General features: G+C 42.0%; 8 non-coding genes across 8 annotated transcripts; 3 read left to right on the top strand and 5 right to left on the bottom strand.

Annotated features, from left to right (window-relative positions):
• The first annotated feature begins 4757 nt into the window (after nucleotides 1-4757).
• On the top strand, nucleotides 4758-4899 carry LOC138234861 (U4 spliceosomal RNA). Its single transcript, XR_011187936.1, has one exon. It is a non-coding gene; the product is annotated as a U4 spliceosomal RNA (small nuclear RNA).
• Nucleotides 4900-11328: 6429 nt separating this feature from the next.
• Nucleotides 11329-11402, bottom strand: trnan-guu (transfer RNA asparagine (anticodon GUU)). Its single transcript has one exon. It is a non-coding gene; the product is annotated as a tRNA-Asn (tRNA).
• A 1126-nt stretch (nucleotides 11403-12528) lies between these two features.
• On the top strand, nucleotides 12529-12601 carry trnar-ucg (transfer RNA arginine (anticodon UCG)). Its single transcript has one exon. It is a non-coding gene; the product is annotated as a tRNA-Arg (tRNA).
• Nucleotides 12602-14147: 1546 nt separating this feature from the next.
• Nucleotides 14148-14229, bottom strand: trnas-uga (transfer RNA serine (anticodon UGA)). Its single transcript has one exon. It is a non-coding gene; the product is annotated as a tRNA-Ser (tRNA).
• A 4544-nt stretch (nucleotides 14230-18773) lies between these two features.
• trnai-aau (transfer RNA isoleucine (anticodon AAU)) lies at nucleotides 18774-18847 on the bottom strand. Its single transcript has one exon. It is a non-coding gene; the product is annotated as a tRNA-Ile (tRNA).
• A 561-nt stretch (nucleotides 18848-19408) lies between these two features.
• Nucleotides 19409-19479, bottom strand: trnag-gcc (transfer RNA glycine (anticodon GCC)). Its single transcript has one exon. It is a non-coding gene; the product is annotated as a tRNA-Gly (tRNA).
• Nucleotides 19480-24075: 4596 nt separating this feature from the next.
• On the bottom strand, nucleotides 24076-24217 carry LOC138234868 (U4 spliceosomal RNA). The gene has a single exon (XR_011187943.1). It is a non-coding gene; the product is annotated as a U4 spliceosomal RNA (small nuclear RNA).
• Nucleotides 24218-26463: 2246 nt separating this feature from the next.
• trnag-ucc (transfer RNA glycine (anticodon UCC)) lies at nucleotides 26464-26535 on the top strand. Its single transcript has one exon. It is a non-coding gene; the product is annotated as a tRNA-Gly (tRNA).
• The last annotated feature ends 376 nt before the right edge of the window (nucleotides 26536-26911 follow it).

Raw genomic sequence — 26911 nt, 5'->3', positions numbered from 1 at the left:
ATGGATTAGAAAGCCGTCGGGGTCTCCCCGCGAAGCTTCAAGTCCTGCCGCCTACGGTGTCGTCGTGTGTCTGCGCAACAAAGGAAAAGCACCCGTTTCGCTTTTCCCGCGACTTTTAAAACACGAATGATCTGGATTTCTAAATGAATGGCTCTTAAAATGTGATCTGATCTTCATCTGACGCATAATAATAAATAAAGACAGTCTTGTTTAACAAACAACACACAACATTTTACATTGTCAATTCAGTTCAAATCAATGTATTTCTATATAGCGCCTTTCACAACAAGGTTGTCCCAAGGCACTTAACAATGCAAGTTGTTAAGAGCCTTGTGTCTAATATGCCGCCTAGGTTACGTGCTGTCTCTTTGAGGCAAATGTTTAAATCCTCTGAGTTAAGTGCTGAAGTTATAGTAGTCCTATCAGTATTGTTGCCTCCGATCAACAGATCCTCAGTTTTCTCAGAGTTGAGTAACAAAAAGTTTTCACACATCCAAGTCTTTCCTTCATTAATGCATTTAACTAAAGTGATAATAGAAGAGTTGTCGTTTGGTGTAAACAAAATGTTTATTTGAGTGTCATCAGCATATGAATGGAAGTTCATATTATTTTTTCGTATTATCCTACCTAGCAGCAGCATGTAGAGAGAGAGAGCAATATTGGTCCCGGCACTGATCCGTCTGGTACCCCAAATTGAACTGGTGACGTTGATGAAGCAGTACAATTATTAGATATTTGAACATAATGAAAACGATGAGTAAAATGTGAAGTAAACCACTGAAGGACGGTTCCAGATAAGCCAACCTCAAACTCAAGCCTGTGTAACAAAACAGAGAGGTCAACCGTGTCAAAGGCAGCTCTAAGATCTAGAAGCACAAGCACTGTTGCATTCCCTGCATCAGTAGCTAAGAGAATATCATTTACGACTCTCGTTAATGCAGTTTCAGAAACCAGACTGAAATTTCTCAATTATATTATTTGAATCCAGATACGATTGACGTTGGGCAACAACTATTCTCTCAAGACTTTTAGATTGAAATGGGACCTTTGAGACAGGCCTGTAGTTGTTAAGAACTTGTGGATCCAAATTTGACTTCTTAAGGAGCGGTCTAACAACTGCTACCTTAAATTGATCAGGTACAACGCCTGACGCAAGCGATGCATTCATCATACTAATTATAGGTCCTGCCAGTCCTTCGAGGGAATCTTTGACTAGCTGAGTGGGGATGGGATCTAGCGAACAGGTGGTTGACTTTGTCTTACGTCTGTGTTCATGAGTCCACCATAAGAAGAAATCTGAACAGGAGTGGTGATCATCCGAGGTCACCACGGAGGAAACCACTGATCTCCCCAACAAAAAAACCACCACTGCCCCTCTCAAGTTTGCTAAAGACCACATGGATGTTCCACAGCAACTCCTGGAACAATGTTCTGTGGACAGACGTGACAAAAGTTGAACTTGTTGGTAAATGTGCACAGCGTTATGTTTGGAGATAACAAAACACTGCATACCAACTCCAAAACCTCATCCCACCTGGGAAGCATGGCGGAGGCTGTAGGGCTTGCAATCATCGAGGGACCGATGAATTCCAAGATGTATCAGGAAATTCTACAGCAGAATTTCAGGGTGTCTGCCTGTGATCTAAAACTCGAAAGACGCTGGGTCATGCAGCATGACAAAAACAAAGGAGTACATCAACAACAGAGTGGCTGAAACAGAAGAAATTCCGTATTTTGGGATGGCCAAGTAAGAGTCCTGACCCCAATCCCATTGAAGTGCTGTGGCATGATCTGAAGCAGGCCGTTCAGCGCAAGACATCCCAAAAATATACATGAACTGAAAGTTTTGCATAGAGGAATAGGCCAAAATACCTCCTAACCGCTGCTCAGGTCTGACCAGCCGCTACAGAAAGTGGGGGTTGAGGTTTTTGTCAATAAAGGAGGTTCCACTAGCTCCTTAATATAAGGGTTCACGTACTTTTTCCATCAATGACCTTGATTGTTTAAAACATTTGTTAAAACAGCAATGTCAAATGTTGGGCGTGTGTTGTTTGTTAAATCAGACTCTCTTTATTGATTATTATGACTAAGATAAAGATAAGATCACATGTTAGGAGCCATTCATGCAGAAATCCACATCATTCCGAAGGGCTGTTTACAAAAGTTTTTCTCCCAACTGTATGTGAGAGAAAAGCAGAGACGCTCACTGAGTAAGGTGGGGTTGCAGCTTCGCAAATTGCAAGGACATTTGTACTCTCAAAAGGGGACAGGAGCAACCCAGATGGGACTCGAACCCACAATCCCTGGCTTAGAGTGCCAGTGCCTTAGCCATTAGGCCACTGCGCCACACTGGGTGAGGTTGATCACGCTGATGAAGAGCCAGTTTTTTTTTCCTTTGCTTTTTCAAAGGGATCCCCAAAAATAAGGGAAGTTAGGCAGCAGAAGGTTTACTGTGACCTGAGAAGGACCGGCATCCAATCACGGTGGTACACACACACACGCTCTCGCTCATCTGAGCTACACGGCTACCAAGATGATCTCAGGTGCGCCGAGCTGGTACGGAACATATTGAACTGATCGACGGCGAATTGTCTCTCAGACAGGCTTTTCACCTCTGAGCTCCCTGACTGACAGTGATCAGCTAGGTAGTGAAACAGTCAGCTGCTTCTAAGCCTTAAACAGCTGCATCTCGGCGCTTCCAAGGAGAGATGATTTGAAAGCCGAACATCGCCCATTGGGAACACCTTACTATCACTAGTTTAAGAGACTCTTAAGGTCTTGCAGAGGTGCCTGTCTAATAGCATGCGCTTTTCAAGCTATAGGTGTTTAGGCTGAGGCAGAATGCCTGTTAACAAAATGTTTTTCTAAAGGGGCCTCGCACTCTTTTCCAAGCAATGGTCACCATCCCCACCGAGTGTCACAATGTAGTCATGTCCTAGGACGTCACCTGTTAGTCTCCATTTGTCTGCCACCAACACTTTCGGTTACGGGGTCACAACCGCACCCCGGAGAGCAGAGGAGCCGTTGGCGTTCTGGTGGCGCAGATTGGGCTGAAGGTGGGGCGCTTGAATCTCGCTGTTGGAGGCCGTCTGAAACTGACCCAAGCCTTTCCCTTGAATTAAATGTAAATAAGAAATGAACACCAGATGCACATGGAATCAATCACGTGTTTCCTTTGAGCCGTTTCAAAGACTGCTCCAGAGTTTACCTTGCACAGATGCGCAAAGATTAATGATGGGGGTGCATGCTTCCAGGCGCCTTACAACTGTAGGGACTGATTAGAGACAATTCGTAGCGTGTGTTCGTTTCCATATACGCCCCGTGTTGCAATGGTAGGATGAAGTCAAATACGGCTTGGACGTGTAACGGCATTCTATCCAACTGCAGGGCTTGAGGGTTTTTTTGTGCTTTGTTCTGTTTTCGTTGACATCGCATTCGTAAGAGCGTCAAAAATAGGCAATTCCAGCATCTAACACGAATAAAAGGGCTATTGAAACTGCAGGGCTGCGCAGCTTCTAAAATCCTTGCACACAATTCTCCGTTATTGTTACTTCCTTCTTTCTGTCTAACAAAGTTCCCTTTTCCTAACCGGACGGGGAGACTTTATCATTCCAACTTGAAGCCAGCCTTAAGTCCTCTGAGGCGCATTTGTCTGCTAGCATGATTTTGTGAAAGTTCAAATTCGGACAAACACAATCTGTGGCGTTTAGCGTGACATAGTCTTGCAGGCATCGTGCTGTCTCACTGCAATACTATACCACTGGAGGAAACAGTCCATCTGGCCATGAAACTCATTTGAACGTCTAGCTACAGCAACTAACAATATCATGATTTATTCAGGATGTGTGGAATCAGAACGTCCCGGAGACAGCTTCCGAAATCGTGATCATTCTCTGGTGGTGTCCTGCTGGGATCCTGTGGGCGTGTGTTGGTGGTATAGTGGTGAGCATGCAAAAGCCACTGCATTGGCCAGGAATCGAACCCGAGCCTCTTACTTGGCAGGCAAGAATTCTTCCACTGAACCACCAATGCTCAATACCTGTACCTTCAAAAAAGACGCTTTTTTGGTGCTCTGTTCAAAAAGCGTCGACATCTGTTTCCAGCTGCAAAATGCCATCCGCGGACGCTGAAGAATTTATTTATTTAGACACTGCTCAGAATCCCCTGTAAGATTCTCCCTCAGTTCCTTTGAGCAGTGTTTTACCTCTTTCAAAAGGCTTCACTTTCCAAGTCACATTCCAAGGCTCATCGAACCCGGGCTGTTTCCTCCAGCGGTATAGTATTGCAGTGAGACAGCACGATGCCTGCAAGACTATGTCACTCTAAACGCCACAGATTGTGTTTGTCCGTTCGTGTCAGTCGTCGTGCAACCACGGGAAGTGGGACACAAACATGCTGCAATGCTTTCAGGACGTTAGGATTTGTTTATGCAACATCCGAGAAGAGTACTTGTGGCTTGAATGTGAACTGTACGTGCCCGCCCCCTTTCCTCTGTAGTGCATGAGTTCCTCCCGGCATGCCCTTCGTCATTGTTCTGTCATCTTGTATTTAAAGGGTTGTATTCCTGCTGCTGAAAATAAGCAACGGTTTTCTCACAACGGCCTTTGTTTCCGACGTTGCCCTTGTCTGTCATGAAATTCTTCAAAACCTCAAGCTAGAAGAAGAAGACGACAAATATGAAGCGTTACAGCAACGACATGCCATGAGACGATTGATAACGATTTCCGTAGGATCCCCGCGGTTTCCTGGCAACCGTCAGCTTTGCGCAGTGGCAGTATCGTAGCCTGTGAGGTTTAGCCGAGGCGCGATTATTACTAGTTGAAAACTTTTCCCAATACCCCCCTTCCGCCGGTTTGCAATACAATCGGCGAAAGCAATTTTTGACAGTCTCGTCAGAGACTGAGCAAGGTGTTTAAAGACAGATTTTGTCATGGTGACATCATGATAGAAAGAAACGAGCTTGTTACGTTTCAACAGAAACGCTCTTTAGCTCTTTCAGCGTTATGCAGAGAACAGCATCTGTCGAGATCACTTTTGAGTCAGCGCGAAACGCCGTGTGCTGTCAGTTTGATTTCATATTGCTCGTAGCGGCCCCCGGCTTTTGTCTGTCAAACGTTAGGTTGCGCTTCTTCATGCTGCATCGTCGGCATGAGTGGAGCTTTATAAACGTCTGTACTTACTGCGCCCCATAAGAAATCGTTTGTCCCCGTTCAAAAGAGATTGTGCGATGTCCTGCAGCATACCTTTGACAGTTTGAAAAGAGGAATTTATTCTGCTTCCTGTGCGTGCAGTAGTTACAAAGTTGAACGCCTTTACACGATCTGCTGCAGTTTTCAGTGGGCGGGCTTTGTCAAATGGCTTGGAAAAACGCACTGTGTTTCGGCTCGGGAAACATCATGAGCAGTGTCCTGCATGTTTTCTGTGTATAGCTGTCTTTTAACGCATACAGAATTCATTCGAAATCATTGATTTCTCCAATTAACAAGGGTCCCTTAAAGGATGAGTCAAAGTAACGTCTAATCGGATTAGTTTCCTTAGAGCTGGTTCAGAGTTTGCTCAAGAGTTTACCTTTCACAGATGCGCAAAGAAGAATGTTGGGGGTGCACGCTTCAAAGCGCCTTACAGCTGTAGGGAGTGATTCGAGACGATTCATGGCGTGTGCTCGTTCCCATATACCGTACGCCCCGGGGTGCAGTGCTAGGATGACATACAATACCGCTTGGGCACGTAACGGCGTTATATGCAAGTGCGGGACGTGAGGGTTTTCGTTTGTTCGTTTTGTTTTGCTCTGCTTTGCTTTGTTTCGTGGTCAAGAGGCGTAAGGTAAGTCGTAATCCAGGGAGAACACTGGTGGCAAACAGTCCGAGGTGAGAGGCGAGGTCCAAAGTCGAAAAGGCAGAAGGGGAGTCCAATATCCAGAATAAACGAGGTAATGGAAAAACGCCAGGTAGAGCTCTCAAGGAGTAGACTCAATACCGAGCAGCGGGAAGCAGGTAAAGATGGTAAAAATAGCACTGCGTACCGCACGGTGGAGTGTGTGCAGGTGGGTTAACTCGTGCGGCGGCGTTTGTTAATAATCACCCGCTGCTGGTGCTGATTAGATCGCTTATGAGTTGGTCTTAACTGCCTGGCGGTCATGACAAGCTCCTCTTTAAGCTGTGGTTTAGTTTTGCATTCATGTGTTTCTAGAGCAGTTATTTATAGGGGTGGGTGGGTCTTTCACAGAGGCTCAGGACAAATCCCCCACATGAAATTTTACTGTGTGCGTTCAGACAGTCACAGGTCAAGAGCCAGGCAGGAGGACAGTGGACAGAAGAGCCAACGAACTAAAAATAAAAGAACGAATATGAAAAAGCCACCATCTTTTTCTTTTTGACATTTTCCAACTTTCATGCAAGCCAGGACAAAGTTGCTCGTACAGATGCAGCCATTCAAAGTAAGCGGTACAGACACGTACCGCAGGTAAGATGACACGCGATACCGGGGTGCGTGATTGGTTGACCGACAGGGGCACTCGTGGTCCGTTGGTCTGTCGTAGAAAGACTTACTGTAAACGTCTTTACTGTGCCCGTTGTAGATATTGAATTTTACCACTGAAGGGAAATCTTAGTAGCTGAGCATAAAAAGAATAGGAGCATACTGTAACGCGTGTGAAGGCCATAAACGATATTAATTTTGGAACGTAAACATACAGTATATAGCTGGTCTTGGTACTTTAAAGAAAAAAATACACACCAGTATTCCATTTCTCCCTAAACATTGTAAGCTTCGAAGTCTTTAACTAACGTGATACCGGAGTCAACAAGCATACTTTTAGAATTTGATTAAAAGGGAATATAATATGGAATCGCGTATCTAAAGAATTTAATAACGGTATGATTATATCAGTGTACTGCGGCAGAGCTATGTAGGGCTGTTTCGCCTGCCTGATCATGCGAGCTGTCTTGTAGCCTACTGGTCTAGGTGCGTGACTACCAACTGGCAGGTTGTGTGTTCGAATCCAGCTGCTGCTGGACTTTTCATTTTTATTTATTTATTTTTTAATCGCGTAACATAAACATATTACCGTATGCAAACTGTACTGTATACAGTATGTATATGTATATTTAATGTCTTAACTGTGCCCGTTTAATTGAATTAAAAAAATATATTTAACACGAACATTAAGCTGTTTACATCTTCCGCCTGAGAACAGTCACCCGTTGCTACCCAACGCAGAATGGTGATTGGCTGACCCCTCTGATTGGAGAAAAAAGACGTGCTGGTGTGCTATACCAGGAAGAGGATTTCTTTCTATTCAAAACGTGTATTTTAAAAGTTTAAGAAGTAAAAACCTTACAGCGTACACAGATTTCTAAACTGATCAGGATCGTTATCTTTGTCTTATGCATAATAATGTTCACCGCTCTGTCCAGCAAATTAATAATAAACTTTATTTTATATAGCTTTTTAAACGAATAAGTAATTAGATTGCTCATAAACCTAATCACTTGCTTTTTCTTTTTATTTAGGCTCAGATTTCAACTATAGATCGTATTATTAATAACCATAATAACAACCAACCAACAAAAACAACCATATAAACATAATACCAACCAAAAACATAGATAACAACCACAATACAAAATCAAATAATCAAACCATTTTACACTCGCAAAGTCCTCCAATTATCATAATCCCGCCCCTTATGCAAAACCAAACCTTCCTCCCATCCCAGTTTATCCTGTTTATCATAAACAAAATCCACCTCAATTTTCAACATAAAACATTACACAAAATCAATACCTCAACACTCCATACTCAACAACGATAATTCACAAACAGCCAGAACATGTAACTACACATTCCCAAACATACCTACTTTCCATAGCCCCGCCCCTTATGCAAAACCAACATCCCTCCCCTGTTCTCTCTTTCCCCTGGCGGTTGTAATTGTTTTTATTTTCAAATAAATTTTAGCAAAGTCATGTATTTTAAAAATCTTAAGATTTTTCTATTTATGTCTTTATTTAGTGGTTTCATTAGTGACAAAGGCTAAACTTTCTTGGAAAAATGTCTTTTATGTAAACCATGTTTGCTATTAATTCATTCAGGGCTAAAATATGTTCATTGTCTTCTAATGAAAGAAGGGTTCCTTTCGCCGTAGTCGGGAGCCTAGCCTTTAACTAGTAAGTACTGTATTTACTGGGTTTTTGAGGGGGTGTCTTTCGCTGGAAATCTCGCCTCTTACTTTGAAAATACCCGTGAAACCGGTTCAATTCGTCACAGCCAGCACTCCTGCAGAGAGTTGGGTTGTACAGTACTTGCAGTGTATACAGTACACGCGTTATGCTCTTCGTTAATGTCTGTGAAGTTTTATTTAATCTCTGAGCCATACTGATTCTTCTGGAAGCACACCAGTATTCCACTTTCTCCCTAAACATTTTTAGGATCAGAGTCTTACATGTGGTTATTTCGAAAACGTTTGTACGTGCTCCTTCTTACCATGTTACTGTTTACCGTTACTGACCATATTAAGTTTAAGTGCCTGTGGGCACTTTTCCTGTCCGTGGGGGGTGGACCGTCTTTCATTAGAAGGTTAGTCTGTTCTACTCTGAGAATGTAGAGGGGGTGGGAAGTGCCCGCGGTCATTTAATTAGTATTAAAATCTTAGTTATCTTTCTAGTTCACAGGTTTGCATGCATAATTTAATTTTGAAAGCCACTGAGACATCAGGTACTACTGTTGTATTTATGAAAAAGAAACAAAACAAAAAACATACTAACAACTGTGCCATCCTACTCCTTAGTTAATACATTTTATTATTCATAAACAGTTAACATTGTTAGCAAAATATTTTGAATTATATTTAACCCTATTTTTTCTTTAGTTTTGTATTTAACTTATTATATGATAGTCAGACTTAATGTATATTAATGTATATTTGAACAATGAAAATATATTTTTACAAGATTTTACATTAAGCACTTAAAATTAATATGGTTAATAATAGTAAACTGTAACATGCTGTAACAAGATCGGTTAAACTTCGAAGAAAATCCTTTCAGAGAAAATGTTTCAGGTGTGAAGAACAAACCTGTTCCCACACACCCTGCCCCCACTACCATTAGAATATACACAAACATTTTAGCGTTTCATTCTGAGCAGAAGACCCTCACACCTGAAGAGTGCTGGCTGTGACGAATTAAACCGGTTTTACAGGTTTCAATCACAGATTGGGACTCAGTAAAGTAACACACAGCGCCACTGGATTTGATAATACTGTACCTAACCAAAATCCGCAATATGGAAACAGAACCTGTGTAATTGTTGATAGATGATGTACTCATAACATTTTTTCAAGACGAACTACAACATTTAAAAAATGACTTGTATGTACTTGATATCTCTAATCAATCCACGGGTTCCAGCACAAAACGAAACTAAAACGCATACCGTTTCGCGCTTCTTATTAGTTGCTCAAAAGTAATTTGACCGTATGAAATGCATAATATAAACCTAGAAACATATACGTGAGCAGTACTTAAGCACTGTAGTATCGGTGTTAAGACATACCTCTCAAATACTGTAAATCAAGTTAAAAATATCTCAAGACCGATTCTGGTCGTAATGAAACCATGTTTCGTGTATGTTTTCTTTTTCATCTTGAAATAACTCATTTCTAAATACCTTTTTCACTGTTAACATCTTGTAGCAACTTTGCGACAAAATATACACTCTGACAGTTCATCCTGCTACCAACATTAAATAAAACAAATCTTAAGATTTCTATATTTATGTCTTTATTTAGTGGTTTCATTCGAAGCTTACAATGTTTAGGGAGAAATGGAATACTGGTGTGTATTTTTTTCTTTAAAGTACCGAGACCAGCCATATACTGTATGTTTATGTTAAGATTTCCCTTCAGTGGTAAAATTAGATATGAATATTCAATACTTAAACGGGCACAGTTAAGACATTAAATATACATATACATATTGTATACAGTACAGTTTGCATACGGTAATATGTTTATGTTACGCGATTAAAAAATAAATAAATAAAACTGGAAGGTCCAGCAGCAGCTGGATTTGAACACACAACCTGCCAGTTGGTAGTCACGCACCCAGACCAGGAGGCTACAAGACAGCTCGCATGATCAGGCAGGCGAAACAGCCCTACACAGTTCTGCCGCAGTACACGGATATAATCATACCGTTATTAAATTCTTGAGATACGCGATTCCATATTATATTCCCTTTTAATCAAATTCTAAAAGTATGCTTGTTGACGTATCCGGTATCACGTTAGTTAAAGACTTCGAAGCTTACAATGTTTAGGGAGAAATGGAATACCGGTGTGTATTTTTCCTTGTGATATTTTAAGCTCTAGTTGAATGATAGGTGTCGCATTTTAAATCATTCTCGTAGTAGAAATTATGAAACGCCCTGTTAAAAGCAAGGAAGTTTTTATGCCCCGTTGAAGTAAAATAAAATGCCTGACAAAGTATGGCTTGGACAGATTCCAAGTGCTTGTACAAATGTGCTAAAGAAATTATACTTTGAGTATACAGCTTGTCCAAAGTCATCCATTATTAATACTATTAGTAATATCTTCAGTAAAGGCTTTGATGCATAAATATTTCTGATAAAGGTAGGTTGTGTACTTTTGTCCAACTGAGCAATCTTGCTTTCATAAAATATACCAACATTTGAATGACTGATGATTAACATGCTGTGATACACAGTTCAAAATTAAAGGCTCGAATGCTGTACATGAGAGGTTAAGCTCCCCCTGGCGGTTTTACAAGGCGACGCCGGATAGCTAGTCACGTGACACACGTGATACCGCGTGATACCCCGGTGGGCGTGTCGCGGTATGCCGTGAAATACCTCACCCATTTTGAATGGCTACATCTGTAGCTACTTGTGGATTCAAATACTTTATCGAGTGCTTTGATGAGTTTTTGCAATTTGATTGTCGTCCTGTCAGCCTGTTTCTGTTTTTTTTTTCAATCTAGTGATGGAAAGTAAGAGGGAAATGATGGAGCAATCCATAACCGCTCCGGAAAAATGGCAGAAAGAAATGGCCCGTCACTAAGGACATTTGTGAAGCAGAGGAGTGACATCACCACAAAGTGACTTATTCTGCTGATCGTTTTGGTGAATAATGATTGAGGCGCGTTAAGAGAAAGGTAGCTGCGTCAGCATGCTTAGGCTGCAAAGGATCAAACAAAGGTTTACTCCATGCTGAAAAGAGAAGAAAAGAAGCACAACGTTTCGACTGTGGAGCCTTCTGCGCCATCTTCTTTAGCGGTGATGATGTTTACATTGGAAAAACTGAGACATGCGTCTCTGGGTGGGCTTGAACCACCAACCTTTCGGTTAACAGCCGAACGCGCTAACCGATTGCGCCACAGAGACTGACGGCCGCTTGTGCTCCCTACATTTGCAGGTTTATGGTCAAAGAAAACAATCACTTGCGCTTCTTGCAGCCGGCAATCTTTTTCCACTGACAACCAAGAAATGGATTTCATCTTTCACAAGCTGTATGGATTTCTTCAAAAACAAGTTATTCCAGAAAGGAAATGAATTCTTGCATTAAACTGAACCAAGCTGTACATGTTTGTCTGAAATGAGACATTCGGCACAACAAGACACGGAGAGAGGCACCACTGGTATTCAGACCCACGATCGCCTGCTTACTAGGCGGGCACTTTAAGCCACTAGGGAGCACCGCACTTTTACAGACACTTGGACACATCTGCGTTCGGTGTGCACTTAACATGCTCTCTGAGCCCGTTGCCTCCGTCCCATTTAATAGCAGAACTGACGCCAAGAGAAATGATGAGAAATGGCATTTATCGGGCACTTTTCATGTCCAAGCTGTGCATTCTTTGGCAACACCATTTTTTCTTTTGTTTAATTTCTATACTTATTGATAGAATAAAAACGATATGTCATGTACTGTAAGGGAAATGTCTCTTTTTTTTAATGGGGAAAGCTAGCACCAGCAAATGTTGTGTTTAGAAGAAGTGATTTAACATGACACGTGACCTAATTTACCGGAGCAAAAGCTCACCCAGCAAGCCCTGCTTTACTTCTACAGGAGAGAAGTACTGTAGAGTCTGCAAGATGTTCAGCTGGGTAGCTACGTCAGCATGCCTCGGCTGCAAAGGAACAAGCAATGGGTTTATTGCATGCTGAAAAGAGAAGAACGGAAACAGCGTTTCGACTGTGAGGTCTTCTCACACCTGTAAAAGGCTCCATGGTTTTCTTTCTTCTCTTTTCAACATGGAATACACCTATTGTCTGCAAGATGTGACAATTTCATGGTGTTTTGGAAGAAAACCTTTTTTCTTTGAATTCAAAATCAATCGGAATTTCAGCACGACACATCAACACTTTTTCTGTTTTAAGGAGATGATATTTTAAACCTGATAAAAATAGTAGGAAACACAAGTTTCTTGCTGTGAAAATTTAGATGGGGAAGTGTACTACTAGTAGCAGTGTAGAGCTCTCTGTGGTGGAGTGCAAGCGCATGTTCTATGGGCCAGTGGCGTAATGGATAACGCGTCTGACTTCGGATCAGAAGATTGTAGGTTCGAGTCCTGCTTGGCTCGTGAGGCTTTTAAACCTCTCAGGTTCCTCGGTAACAGGTTGCCGTCATGTATATGAACTATAGAAAAGCATTTGCCACAACCCGTAAATTAGCACGCAAGTGCGGGCTAGTGAACACAGAACTGTATGGAGATCATCTCCAGCTCCGAGCTCAATTGCAATGAAAAAACATGCAGAGCAGCTGAATTTGTGCTCGGTAGGGTGGGGAGGACTCAGCATTGCTATTGTTCTAATTGGCATGAACTGCAGGGGATCTGAATCAGAACATGTCAGTTAGTTCGATCATTGCGTCAATATGTAGGGCACGTTAATACAGAATTATTACTTTGTCTGTCTCGTCTTTGTATATAGCTGAATGTCCCTGACAATTTCATGTTAGTTTTTAAGAACGACATTGGTGCTAATATATACATATATAGCATATAAGGAACACGTAAAAGTTTAGTCCATGCTAAAAAGATAAGAAAACCGCCACAACGTTTCATCTTGGAATAAATCTTTACTTGTTGTTTTGCAGCCTACCCATTCTGACCTAACTCCTCCCTTGAAATTCCCTAACAGATAAGGGTACGTAACGGCTCATGCGATGCTCAGTTGCAATTTGTCCCAAAACAAACAAGAACAGCAGCTGAGGGTTTGAGTTTGAACATGCACTGTATTAAAGCAGCTTTTATTTCCATTGATAAATGCTAGATATTCCTACAGAGATTCTCCAGGTGAGTACGCGATTCCTGTTTCTGTTTCTATTTCTGTTTCATATATAAATATATACAGTATATATATATGTTACATGTGTCTCTGCAATAGTACAAATGTGTTATACACTATCAGGGGCTGCTTTTTTGTGCACCTCATCTACAACAAGGGTTTTTTTTCATTTATGTTTGTGGACCTTCACTATTTGAGGAAGTGAGTTAGATAAGAAAGTTACAGGTATGGTGAGCAATGACTGACAAAGGCACGTACTGCGTATTCCTTACAGAAGTGTAAGCAATTTGTTCTAAAAAACACCGGCTAAAGTCCAACATCGTTAGCAATCTTATTACTTAAACAGAATTAACATCAATAAACTGTAAGGTGCTGGTACATGCGAGTAGATTTGATCTTCTATTAAACAAAAATGCAATTACAGCTCTAAAAAGGTCAACCTAGACTTCTGTAACAGATCTGTTCAGGTCATCGCTGTTCCTCTGACCTTGTGAGTCTTTGGAATTTTAAAAGTGTATTTTGCTTGCCTTTCATGTGGTCTGTGTACAAGTCACTGTGGCGTATGCGGTCCTACACAGCCTTGCTATAGACGTGACGAGCCTCCGCTATGTTGCAATGGAGAACAGGTTCAGTACGGAGCTGCCGAGAAAATTCAGCTGGAAAGCTCGTTGCAGAAAAGCATCGGTATCTGTGTCCAGCGGCAAAGCGTCCTTCGTGGGTGCTGAAGAATCGATTTCACAGGCTGCGGGTCCAGGCGATTTAGAGTGTTAAAGGTCCCAGCGAAAACGAAACGGCGCTGGTCCTTTTACACGCACGCACGCAACCAAATGCAAAGGACGCTGTAGTCGGCAGGATTTGAACCTGCGCGGGGAGACCCCAACAGATTTCAAGTCCGTCACCTTAACCACTCGGCCACGACTACAGCGAGCGCCGTGGCCGCTGCCTTCTTGCTACAATCGAACAGGGAGTGCGAGGCGGCGGCGGCAGCGGAGGCAACTTTTTTCAAGTTCGCTCTCCGTTTAAGAAACCTTTTACGCCATACGTGCAAGCACACACACACACACCTCAGAGGACTTAAGGGTGGCTTCAAGTTGGAATGATAAAGTCTCCCCGTTCGGACATGAAAACAGAACGTTCTTAGACAGAAAGCAATCAACAACGGAGACATGTGGACGACGATTTTAGTCACTGCACTTTGAATAGCATTTTTGCTCCAGTTACAGGAGATGCACCAATGGCCCTTGACCTACGCTCTTACCAATGCCTTGAACATTCAAACAAAACAGCCCTCAAGTCCTGCGGTTTAATATAACGCTGTTACGTGTCGAGGCAGTATTTGACTCTGTCCTACCGTTGAGACACGGGGCGTATATGGAAACGAACACATGCTACGGATCGTCTCTAATCGGTCCCTACAGTTGGAAGGCTCCTTGAAGCGTGCACCCCCATCATTCATCTTTGCGCATCTGTGAAAGGTAGACTCTTGAGCAATGTTTGAGCCAGCTCTAAGGCAACTAGTGCTATTGGATAGAGACCTCTGGAAGATCCTAAGAGTCTCTTAACACCACTTCCAGCAGCAAGCTTAATTGTTCGCTGGAGGTCTCCCACCCAGGTACTGACCAGGCAAAGAATCACCACTACATTGAATGAGGAAGTTAATCCTGAAATCCAATAACATATCTCAAGGTAAGACAAATCCATAAGAACATGTCTTAGTATTACTTCGTTTATCCTATTCCATAATGTCATTATATATAATACCATACAACAGTACGATCCTTACTAACTGCATGCGTTAAAATTGCACATCAGCACATAGCAGGGGGCACATAGCCGCGATGTATTATCAATGTTAAATTTCAACCATAATATCGACAACATTAATAAACGCATACGTTGAGAAAATATCGAACCCAGCATATTTTCCGGTTATATACCACAATGCATTGCTAGTATTCGTTGGTCACCATTTTGGACACGTTTTTCAAACGTAGAAGTATATCCGCAAATATCTCAGCAATCCTCTTTTGACGAGTAAGTATGAACAATAATAATACTATCTGAATACACACAGATCTTTCTTAATATTATTTTGATTAAAATAGTACGTGAATAAGCAAAAAATGGTACATAAAAATAGTGTGAATGGGGAAGATGGCACAAAATCGTTTTGCCATTTCTCTATTCTTATTCTATGTTGTACTTTCAAACTTTAGGTACTCTTTAATTAGGACAGACTTTATTGCTCAACTGCTATGATGCAAGCCAAATTTTATACATTTATTTCAGCTTTGAGCTTTCAGCTTTGTCCAACCTTGAACTCACCGGCCGTGGTTAACACGTGTTGGATTTTAACGGGCTCTGTGTGTTCGATGTACATAAGCCACTGAATGCTGGGTGTAGAAAATCGTTTTTGCTGGTGGTGGTAATTGTCATGGGGTAGCAACGCTATCGTCTCTTCCTGTAAAAACATAAGTCTGAACATGGCCATGCAGACACTAGCGATGGTCACAAACTGAAAGGGGTCGATGCACACAACGCAGGCGGCCCCTGACTCAGTCACGCGTGTCTGTCTGGTCATATTCATGACCTTGTCCCAAAACCTGACACAGCCTTCTCTTAGAATTGCCACATCCAACTGGCAGTAACGTTTCAACTCTCTCTGTAAGTTAAACACACTTCCCTTGCATTCTTCATACCAAACCAAAAACTCGGCTTTCTCCCTCTGCAGCATGTAGTTAACGCCGTAAAGTTCTGGCGGCGGCATCGGGCTGACATAATTTTGGTTTTCTGAAGTGTTCATCAAGTGTGGAAAATGACCCTTACCCCCGGGGAACCCCATGGCGGCCGACAGTTTGCTTAATTTCATAGGTAGAAAGTTTAAAGAATCGATAAATCTGATGTTCAGAGCTTTTACGGTCATACACATTATCTTACCACCCTGATTAATTAGTTCAACGTCCATCTTTTCATCTTACAACTGTCTGATTACTAGGTAATTGTCATATCCCTTGCCATTGTGCGATATGAATGTATGGTTTTTGAAACGTCTATCGATAAATTTACACACAAAATCCTTTAGACAAGTTTCACCATAAAATTCCCAGCTTCGTTTATTGTTAATATGAAGGGCATGGATGTAATTTGGTATGTGTGTCCCCGTTTCTTGCATGCATTCAAAGTCGAAAAAAATGTACTTGTTTGAAATTTTGGGGTTGTCCAAAGGCAGTATGTAGCACAAATGTGTGTCAGGGGTGTCGATCACGTTGTTACAATGCGAGCACAGTTTCTCTTTACATTTGTGACTAGAGAGGTTATAAACCTCACATTTCTCACAAAAGACCCTGCGCTCACACTTACTAACACCCGTCGCTGCATTCCGAAAGTGTCTCGCCAAACATTGAGAGCTACGACAAAAGACCTTACAGGCCGGACAATTCTGAATTTCTGCATCAATTTCGCAACACTGGGGATCTAAACAGGTTTTACAAGTTTTAACACAGGCGTGTGCGTTCTTGTGGCTATACGCCGCATGGTAGTTAGTGCAAAAATATGCCGCCCCCACAAAAGCTTTAAAATTTAAAACCCCATAAAAATGCTCTTCATGCAGTAGAACAAAAAGTATTTTAGAATTAGGTGGTGTGGGCCCCGTTGTAAAATATTTCCAATCACCCTGGTCATGGTACAAAATTTTAATGACCACCTTTAAATGTTTTTCAAAAGCAGTAATGTCTGACAAACTAATTTTCTGATTCTCTGAAAAACCCAACTCTTTGTGCATTCGTTTAGCGCCCTGTAACATTTCCCCATTGGTACAACCTTCATTCAACAAACCGTACACACTCCCAGTGAAACACAGATTACCGCCCGTGTAATGTAAGTCGATAAGGTGCGCTTTTTTCTGAGCAATTACCCAGAACGGATTTAAATCTTCGACGGGCACCCCCCTGCATATTCCTAACTATCGTCACCACTAATCGGAGGCTGTCATCGGTGAGAATTTCTGTGTGGCTCTGTAAGAGGTCTGAGATGTGGCTTAAAAAATCAGCAGCATTTAATTCTCCGGGTTGTCTCCTGCGTGAGAACAAGGGTTTGTTAAAACCACCCGCAGTCAAACGCAGCTGTACAAAATCATTCGCCCCGATGTTTGGAGAAAGTTCATCCAATATTCTCTGGACTGCACCATGCACATGTTTAGTCATTTATCCCGGTGGGTCTTCGCCAGTGCACCATGAAATAGCATTATCAGGTAACGAAATCCAGAGGTTAGATCAGCATCTTCTTTAGAAAAAAACGTCTAAGAGTCTAGCGGCGTAAACCTGGATCAGTTTTGGAAACACTGAATGTACACTTGCTAAAGCGGCTCTTAGATTCTCTAAACCCCGCTTTTTATCCACCTCATTAGTGCCCACCTTTGATACTAACTGTGCAATATACCGCACTGAGTCTCCCACATCACCAAACACCAAGTCTTTAGGCGTGTTATTATTTCTCTCCGAAGGCTTGACACGTTTGGTTTTGATCAGCGTCTTAACAGCCGTCTCCGATGCAGTCACCACCTTAGGGTCCGACGTTTCCACCACACTTTTTTCACCGCTCGTCGATACAGCTGCTGTGTGAATAACGCCAATGCTCCATATCTCAAAATCAGAAAACTACACTGTGATAAAAATAAAAGACTTTTCAACACAACAATCAATTAAATCTAAATGGTCAAAATCAGAAAACTATGATAACTATGATAAAAACGCCACATATGTGGCACATCCTTACACAAAGGGCTGCGGGTGAATGGAAAAAGTTACCCGGACATGTTGTTACACCGGTTTCCTTTAAGACTGTGGTGGTGCTACTGGGTTAAGCGGCATGGTTAACGGCATACAGACCCCTGGCACAGACCACTTGTGCCAGGGGTCTGTATGCCATTCCCAAAATCCACCTGCTGGATTTTGGGAACTTCAGGACGAGTGGGAATTTTCTCCTATCTGTCAATTCTGTTTTGTTTTGGAGACTCTTGGCTGCCTATGTTGTACAGTGCAGCGTGAAGGAAACATTTTCCAAAACTGTGTCAACTCAAAATTTGTAAGAAAACCTCTCTAGCTGCTTTAACTCTCTTCATTTTTGTCATTTAATGTGACACTCGATGTATAACTGGAGCCTCACATATGCAAATGGTGAGGCTCCAGTTCGACACCACTTTACAGTATCTGACAAAAGCATGGCAGATTGTGCCATGACCGGCAGATAACTTCTGCTTATTTTTACCATATTAAACATTGGAAATCCAACCACTTGCATTTGTGACACTTGATTTTGGCTCCACCTAAGACACTCTTAAATCTTCAAACACTTTTCTCTTCTCCCGCAACACTCTTGTCTGTCGGCACTATGTGGCAGCGTTGCATGACAACCCATCTCACCACGGAAAGGAACCTAACAGCTTTGGTAAGAGAGGAGAAAAGGACCTGGCCCGTACGGGGCTCGAACCCGTGACCTTGGCGTTATTAGCACCACGCTCTAACCAGCTGAGCTAACCGGCCTCATGACAGTAATCCTCTCTGTGCTGCAAAAAATCGATCTCAGGGAATTTCTTTTGCCCTCCTTTGAATAGAAAGCCGTGTAATTCAGTGTACGGGCTTTCTCGTGCATTTTCATGGTTCTTGTAACCCAAATCCTACACTGGCCTGAATTGCCCCCCCATTTCACAGCATTTTTCAGCTGATTTAAAATGTACCTAAAGGAGAAGCATTATTGAAGACCATCAATTACCAAAAGCTTTTGTCAAAGGTTTTGGTGGTCATTTTTAATGACCACAGAGCGCTGTGATCTCGGTTTTACATCTCATCCAAAAGACAGCGCCCTCTTACAACACAGCATCTCCGTCACTATACTGGGGCATTGGGACCCGCACAGACCTCAGGGTGAGCGCCCCCCCCCGCCGGCACCATTAACACCGCTTCCAGCTGAAAGCTTTGTTTTTTCCTGTAGCTCACCCTCATCCGGGTACTGACCTGGCTCACACCTGCTTAGCTTCAGTGGGTTTTTTGAGTTGCGAGTTGCAAGGGGATGCAAGTGATGGAGCCGCTTGCTGCAAAAGCCACTGCATTGGCCGGGAATCGAACCCGAGCCTCCCGCATGGCAGGCGAGAATTCTACCACTGAACCACCAATGCTTAGTGCCTGGGACTTCAAAAAAGACGCTTTTTTGGTGCTCTGTGCAAAACGCGTCGACATCTGCTTCCAGCTGCAAAATGCCATTCACGGACGCTGAAGAATTTATTTCCAAGGCAGCGGGTACAAGCGATTGGGTGTTTTAAAACCACCAGAAACAGCAAAGAGGCGCGCTTCTTTGCTTGCGCCGGAACACACCAACTGGAGGCGGACAACGTAGTCGGCAGGATTCGAGCTTGCGCGGGGAGACCCCAACGGATTTCTAGTCCATCGCCTTAACCACTCGGCCACGACTACAGCAAGCCCCGCTGCCGCTGCGTTCTTGCTACAATCTTACCTGGATCGCGAGGCGCCGGCGGAAGCCTATTTCAAAGTCGTTCTCCGTTTCAAAAAAACATTTCCACAATACAAGCCTTGCAGACAGACACGCCTCAGAGGACTTAAGGGTGGCTTCATGTCGGAATGATAAAGTCTCCCCGTCCGGACATGAAAATGCCACTTTGTTACACACAAAAAAAGAATCAACAACAGAGAAATGCCCACAAGCATTTGAAAGCCGCACCACGTCGCACTGGAAATAGCTCTTACATTAGTGGTAGATGCAGGAATCGCCTTTTTATTTACGCTCTTACCAACGCGATGGAAAGCAAAACAAAGCAAAGCAGAGCAAAACAAAACGAACAAACGAAAACCCTCACGTCCCGCACTCGCATATAACGCCGTTACGTGCCCAAGCGGTATTGTACGTCATCGTAGCACTGCACCCCGGGGCGTACGGTATAAGGGAACGAGCACACGCCATGAATCGCCTCGAATCACTCCCTACAGCTGTAAGGCGCCTTGAAGCGTGCACCCCCAACGTTCTTCTTTGCGCATCTGTGAAAGGTAAACTCTTGCGCAAACTCTGAACCAGCTCTAAGGAAACTAATCCGATTAGACGTTACTTTGACTCATCCTTTAAGGGACCCTTGTTAATTGGAGAAATCAATGATTTCGAATGAATTCTGTATGCGTTAAAAGACAGCTATACACAGAAAACATGCAGGACACTGCTCATGATGTTTCCCGAGCCGAAACACAGTGCGTTTTTCCAAGCCATTTGACAAAGCCCGCCCACTGAAAACTGCAGCAGATCGTGTAAAGGCGTTCAACTTTGTAACTACTGCACGCACAGGAAGCAGAATCAATTCCTCTTTTCAAACTGTCAAAGGTTTGCTGCAGGACATCGCACAATCTCTTTTGAACGGGGACAAACGATTTCTTATGGGGCGCAGTAAGTACAGACGTTTATAAAGCTCCACTCATGCCGACGATGCAGCATGAAGAAGCGCAACCTAACGTTTGACAGACAAAAGCCGGGCGCCGCTACGAGCAATATGAAATCAAACTGACAGCACACGACGTTTCGCGCTGACTCAAAAGTGATCTCGACAGACGCTGTTCTCTGCATAACGCTGAAAGAGCTAAAGAGCGTTTCTGTTGAGACGTAACCCAGTGGGCAAAAGACGTATAATATACGTCTATTAAACGCATACCTTAGACGTCTAAATGTGGTCTACAATTCGTCTAGAATGAAATTCTAATGTACGTCTAAAGTTATACGTCTATGTTTAGACGTTCATTATACATAAATGGTTGGAGTTCTATTATACGGATAAATTTAGAGGACTATTATACATATATGGTTGGAGTTCCGGATAACTTTAGAGGTCTATTATACGGATAACTTTAGAGGACTATTATACGTATATGGTTAGAGGTCTATTATACGTATAACTTTAGAGGTCTATTATACGTATATGGTTAGAGGTCTATTATACGTATAACTTTAGAGGTCTATTATACGTATATGGTTAGAGGTCTATTATACGGATAACTTTAGAGGTCTATTATACGTATATGGTTAGAGGTCTATTATACGCATAACTTTAGAGGTCTATTATACGTATATGGTTAGAGGTCTTTTATACGGATAATTTTAGAGGTCTATTATACGTATATGGGTAGAGGTCTATTATACATCAAAGATAGATTTTATAGGTGTAGAAACAAGTAAACCAAGCCAATGATTAGGTTTAGAAATTTATTCTGAAAATACACATTCACACCTGAAACATATGTATTTCAAATTATACATTGTATACAATCAATCAACAATCAACATATGGGCAATAATCATAAAAAACACAACTAGTCTTAAACTTCACCTACAAATTCTGGTAACATGGCAATATACAGTATAGTAATGACAAACACAAAACTAATTACATTAACACACTAACTCAAAACCACATTTTGATTCAAATATACATTTTAAAATGTACAACTTCTATATTTCCAAGAAAAAAAAATATTACAATGGAAGTTAAGACGATTTTTGTCCACTATTTGCAAACCCTGTCTAATTGTCCTGTTAGAACCAAAAACCTATTATTTTCAGAGTCCAGATCTCCTGGCCCCCTGCCTTGCATATGCATTCTTCAAGTAACACATTGTGTGCTCCTTTATTTCTTTTTCTGTTGATGTAGGGTGGGACTTCAGCACCGCAGCTAGGAGAAAATTATATAATATTACTTCCCAAATAAATGATGATTAATATCTTCTTTAGTATAATCTAAAAAATGAACGGTTTACTAAGCTCAAAGCTGAAATCAATGTATAAAATTTGGCTTGCATCATAGCAGTTGAGCAATAAAGTCTATCCTAATTAAAGAGTACCCAAAGTTTGAAAGTACAACATAGAATAAGAATAAGAGAAATGGCAAAACGATTTTGTGTCATCTTCCCCATTCACACTATTTTATGTGCCATTTTTTTGCTTATTCACATACTATTTTAATCAAAATAATATTAAGAAAGATCTGTATGTATTCAGATAGTATTATTATTGTTCATACTTACTCGTCAAAAGAGGATTGCTGAGATATTTGCGGATATACTTCTACGTTTGAAAAACGTGTCCAAAATGGTGACCAACGAATACTAGCAATGCATTGTGGTATATAACCGGAAAATATGCTGGGTTCGATATTTTCTCAACGTATGCGTTTATTAATGTTGTCGATATTATGGTTGAAATTTAACATTGATAATACATCGCGGCTATGTGCCCCCTGCTATGAGCTGATGTGCAATTTTAACGCATGCAGTTAGTAAGGATCGGTCACTGTTGTATGGTATTATATATAATTACATTATGGAATAGGATGGGGACAGGCCTGGCATCACGGGGGGAGGGGGGAATGTCGCCCCTTCAGTTTTGGGCAAAAAGTTTTACCTAACTTAATTTGCGCCCTAAAAAAATAGTTGTACTTTGTCAATGGTCAGACAACACTAAATGACACGAACAGTCACTCAGTCTGTTTGATGGGCAGGAGGGCTATCCGTCCAGGAACTGCACATATTATTGAGTGTCAACATTACGATCCTGTTTGCTCAGGTGGACCGATTCCTTGCAGTAGTTCCTTGCAGTAACGATTTAATACTTAAAATTGTTATATAACTAGGACTAGTTATAGCAGTCTGTGCTTTCTGTTGGTTTTACAACATTTTTTTCTTAACGATTCAGAACGTCCATGTAGCTGCAAAAATGAACGCTTATGGTACTTTTTGCTCCAGGCAATACAAACCGTGAGAGTGACGAAAAATGTGAAACTGAACTTCATCGCAAATACCAGATTGCTAGTCGTTATCTTCTATCATGAAGCACTAATCAATGGCATAGCTGCGAGATTTCATTTGGGTAGCTGCACCGAACAGCTCCGTTTCAACCGAAATATCACTCCCCCCTCAGAATTTCAGACGCCCCCCTACAGATTTTTCCTCGGGCACCGCACACTGATGGGGGACGGGGTGTCCAGGAAATGGTATCAACTTTTGTCAAGAAAATAAAAATAGAAACTCTATAGGCACTCAAACATTTTACTGTTTTTTTTCAGGCAGGTGGCAAGACCCCTCAGCAAAACCCTTGTATGCTAAGCTGTGGGCATTGATTCGTCGAATATACGTATATTTACGGCGAAATTACGGCTATACGTATATATACGTCGCCTCGACGTATAATCAACGTCGAATTGCAACCGTAAAATCGACGACATGAATAAACGCATATATAACGTCGAAAACACATCTAACACAGTGCCTGAGGCTTTTTACTGTATGTATCGTGTGTGCCGCAACTAGGAGTATACGGCACTCTGCACAGTGTACGAAGTAAATTATTTTCGCAGTAATTAATTTATTATATTTACTATATTTATTATACACATGTAAATTAATTGCTGCGAAAATAATTTACTTCGTACACTGTGCAGAGTGCCGTATACTCCTAGTTGCGGCACACACGATACATACAGTAAAAAGCCTCATGCACTGTGTTAGATGTGTTTTCGACGTTATATATGCGTTTGTTAATGTCGTCAATTTTACGGTTGCAATTCGACGTTGATTATACGTCGAGGCGACGTATATATACGTATAGCCGTAATTTCGCCGTAAATATACGTATATTCGACGAATCAATGCCCACTGGGAACAAGCTCGCTTCTTTCTACCATGATGTCACCATGACCAAATCTGTCTTTAAACACCTTGCTCAGTCTCTAACGAGACTGTCAAAAATAGCTTTCGCTGATTGTATTGCAAACCGGCGGAAGCGGGGTATTGGGAAAAGTTTTCAACTAGCAATAATCCCGCCTCGGCTAAACCTCACAGGCTACGATACTGCCACTGCGCAAAGCTGACGGTTGCCAGGCAACCGCGGGGATCCTATGGAAATCGTTATCAATCGTCTCATGGCATGTCGTTGCTGTAACGCTTCATATTTGTCGTCTTCTTCTAGCTTGAGGTTTTGAAGAATTTCATGACAGACAAGGGCTCCGTTGGGAACAAAGAAACCCGTTGATTCTTTTCAGCAGCAGAAATACAACCCTTTAAATACAAGATGACAGAACAATGACGAAGGGCATGCCGGGAGGAACTCATGCACTACAGAGGAAAGGGGGTGGGCACGTACAGTTCACATTCAAGCCACAAGTACTCTTCTCGGATGTTGCACAAACAAATCCTAACGTCTTGAAAGCATTGAGGCATGTTTGTGTCCCACTTCCCGTGGCTGCAGGATGACTGACACGAACGGACAAACACAATCTGTGGCGTTTAGCGTGACATAGTCTTGCAGGCATCGTGCTGTCTCACTGCAATACTATACCGCTGGAGGAAACAGTCCATCTGGCCATGAAACTCATTTGAACGTCTAGCTACAGCAACTAACAATATCATGATTTATTCAGGATGTGTGGAATCAGCACGTCCCGGAGACAGCTTCCGAAATCTTGAGCATTCTCTGGTGGTAGGGGCATTCAAGATGGCGCTCAGGTGGGAGGTAAAGTTTAGTGGTTGAGGATTTTTTTTGAGTTTTTCATGACCTGAATGTTAATTTTTGCTTTTTTTGACTACAGAAAAATAAGGACTTAACACTACTTGTTTAAACTTCAGTTATAATTGAAAGAAAAAAAAACTATTTTTTTTAGGTTTAAGAATTTCGATATGAGTAACACTGGGAAAAGAAAAGAGAGTGCTGGGTCTTCGAAGGAGAACTCTAAGATACCTCAATCGTATATGTATAGCACTACAAGAAAATTGATGGCAACTAAAGGGAAAAGTGAAGCAGCTGGAGGGGACGTGGAAAGAGTGCTGGAGATGCGCTCGTACGCGAGCGCTCGCAGCCCAAGTGAGACTCAGCTGCCAGAGGAAGAGCCGGAGTCCCTGCCCAGCACACCTGTGAAAACCCCGGCAGCCAAGAGAGGAAGGGGCAACCTGACGCTGGAGGAGCTCCAGACCAACATCTTCAACATGATGGCACAGAGCATGGGTGAGCTGAAGGAAATGACTTGATCTAATACAGTCGCAATCGAAAGTCTTAAAAAGTCCATGGACTGTGTGTTTAAAGAGGTTGAAGACTTAAAGAGTGAAGTAAAAGTTCTTAAACAAGTAAATACCAAACAAGAAAAGCATATTAAAGAACTTGAATTGAAAGTGAACGATGTAGATAGATACCGTCGATGATGGAATTTAAAATTATTTGGAGTTAAAGAGGAACGTGATAAGGACCTTGTTGCAACAGTGAAGGGTATCTGTAAAAGGACCCTGCCGGACCAGGAGGACGTAATATCGGCCATTGACTTTGTTCACAAGCTCGGGAGAGCGAACATGTCTGGGCAAGTGCTCCCCAGATCGATTATAATACAGTTCACCAAGAGGACGGCGAGGGACATGCTGTGGCAAGCGGCGAGGGGGAATGAGTATTTGAATGGGAACAAACTGAGGTTTGCAGAGGACCTGTCTGCTGCGGACAGGAGTACCAGGAACCAGCTGTGGCCCCAGGTTGAAGCTGCCAGAAGAGAGGGGAGGAGAGCCTACTTTGTGGGAGCGAGGGCCTTTGTGGACGGGAAGGAGATTTGCTCCCAGTGACTGCTCAGTTAATGATTATGTTTGGTTTTATTTGTTATACCAGTATATACTAGTGTTTCTTTAGTGTTAGTTTGGAATGGTGTAGTTAAGTGTTAAGGACTGTTATAGTTCTGGTTCTTTGAAAAACTCAATAGTTTAGACAGTCTTAGAGTTAGTTATTTGCTTTTGTGTATGTCTTTTTCATGAATGCCAGAGGTACTCGAAATGTTGTTAAAAGAAAAACTGTGTGCTGAGTTTTATTTTTTACAGGAAACGCATGCATGTTGAAACTAAAGTTTATAAATAATTGAGAAATATTAAAGCAAGGAAAATATGATACATGTAAAATATACAATTTGATCACATAATTACTTAATTACCTCTGGTAGTTAAATGCTTTTTTCTGCTGCATTTTTTTTCTCTTGTACATGACTCTGATCCTCTTGTTGTATTTGTATTTGTAAATTCTATGTTTAATAAAAAATTTTTTAAAAAAAGCATTCTCTGGTGGTGTCCTGCAGACTTCCTGTGGGCATGCGTTGGTGGTATAGTGGTGAGCATAGCTGCCTTCCAAGCAGTTGACCCGGGTTCGATTCCCGGCCAACGCAGTGGTGAATGTTTTCAAATGCTATCATGAGCCTTGGATTGTGACTAGCAAAGCGAAGCCTTTTGAAAGAGCTAAAGCACTGAAAAACGGAATTGAGGGAGAATCTTACAGGGGATTCTGAGTGGTGTCTGCATACACGCAGTCCAATATGGGTGCTGAAAGCTTGAGCTACTCTCAATGTCATGCTGGCTTTCCCCGGAGTAAATCTGTTACATTGAAAGAATGCTTCTCGCAGGTTCAAAAAGGGACCCTTGTTAATTGGAGAAATCAATGATTTCAAATGAATTCTGTATGCGTTAAAAGACAGCTATACACAGAAAACATGCAGGACACTGCTCATGCGTGTGGAGTTCAGCCGAAACACAGTGCGTTTTTTC

This window comes from Lepisosteus oculatus, unplaced genomic scaffold (genome assembly GCF_040954835.1).
Source record: "Lepisosteus oculatus isolate fLepOcu1 unplaced genomic scaffold, fLepOcu1.hap2 HAP2_SCAFFOLD_76, whole genome shotgun sequence".
Lineage (NCBI taxonomy): Eukaryota > Metazoa > Chordata > Actinopteri > Semionotiformes > Lepisosteidae > Lepisosteus > Lepisosteus oculatus.
This window is presented reverse-complemented; position numbering and strand designations above follow the sequence as displayed.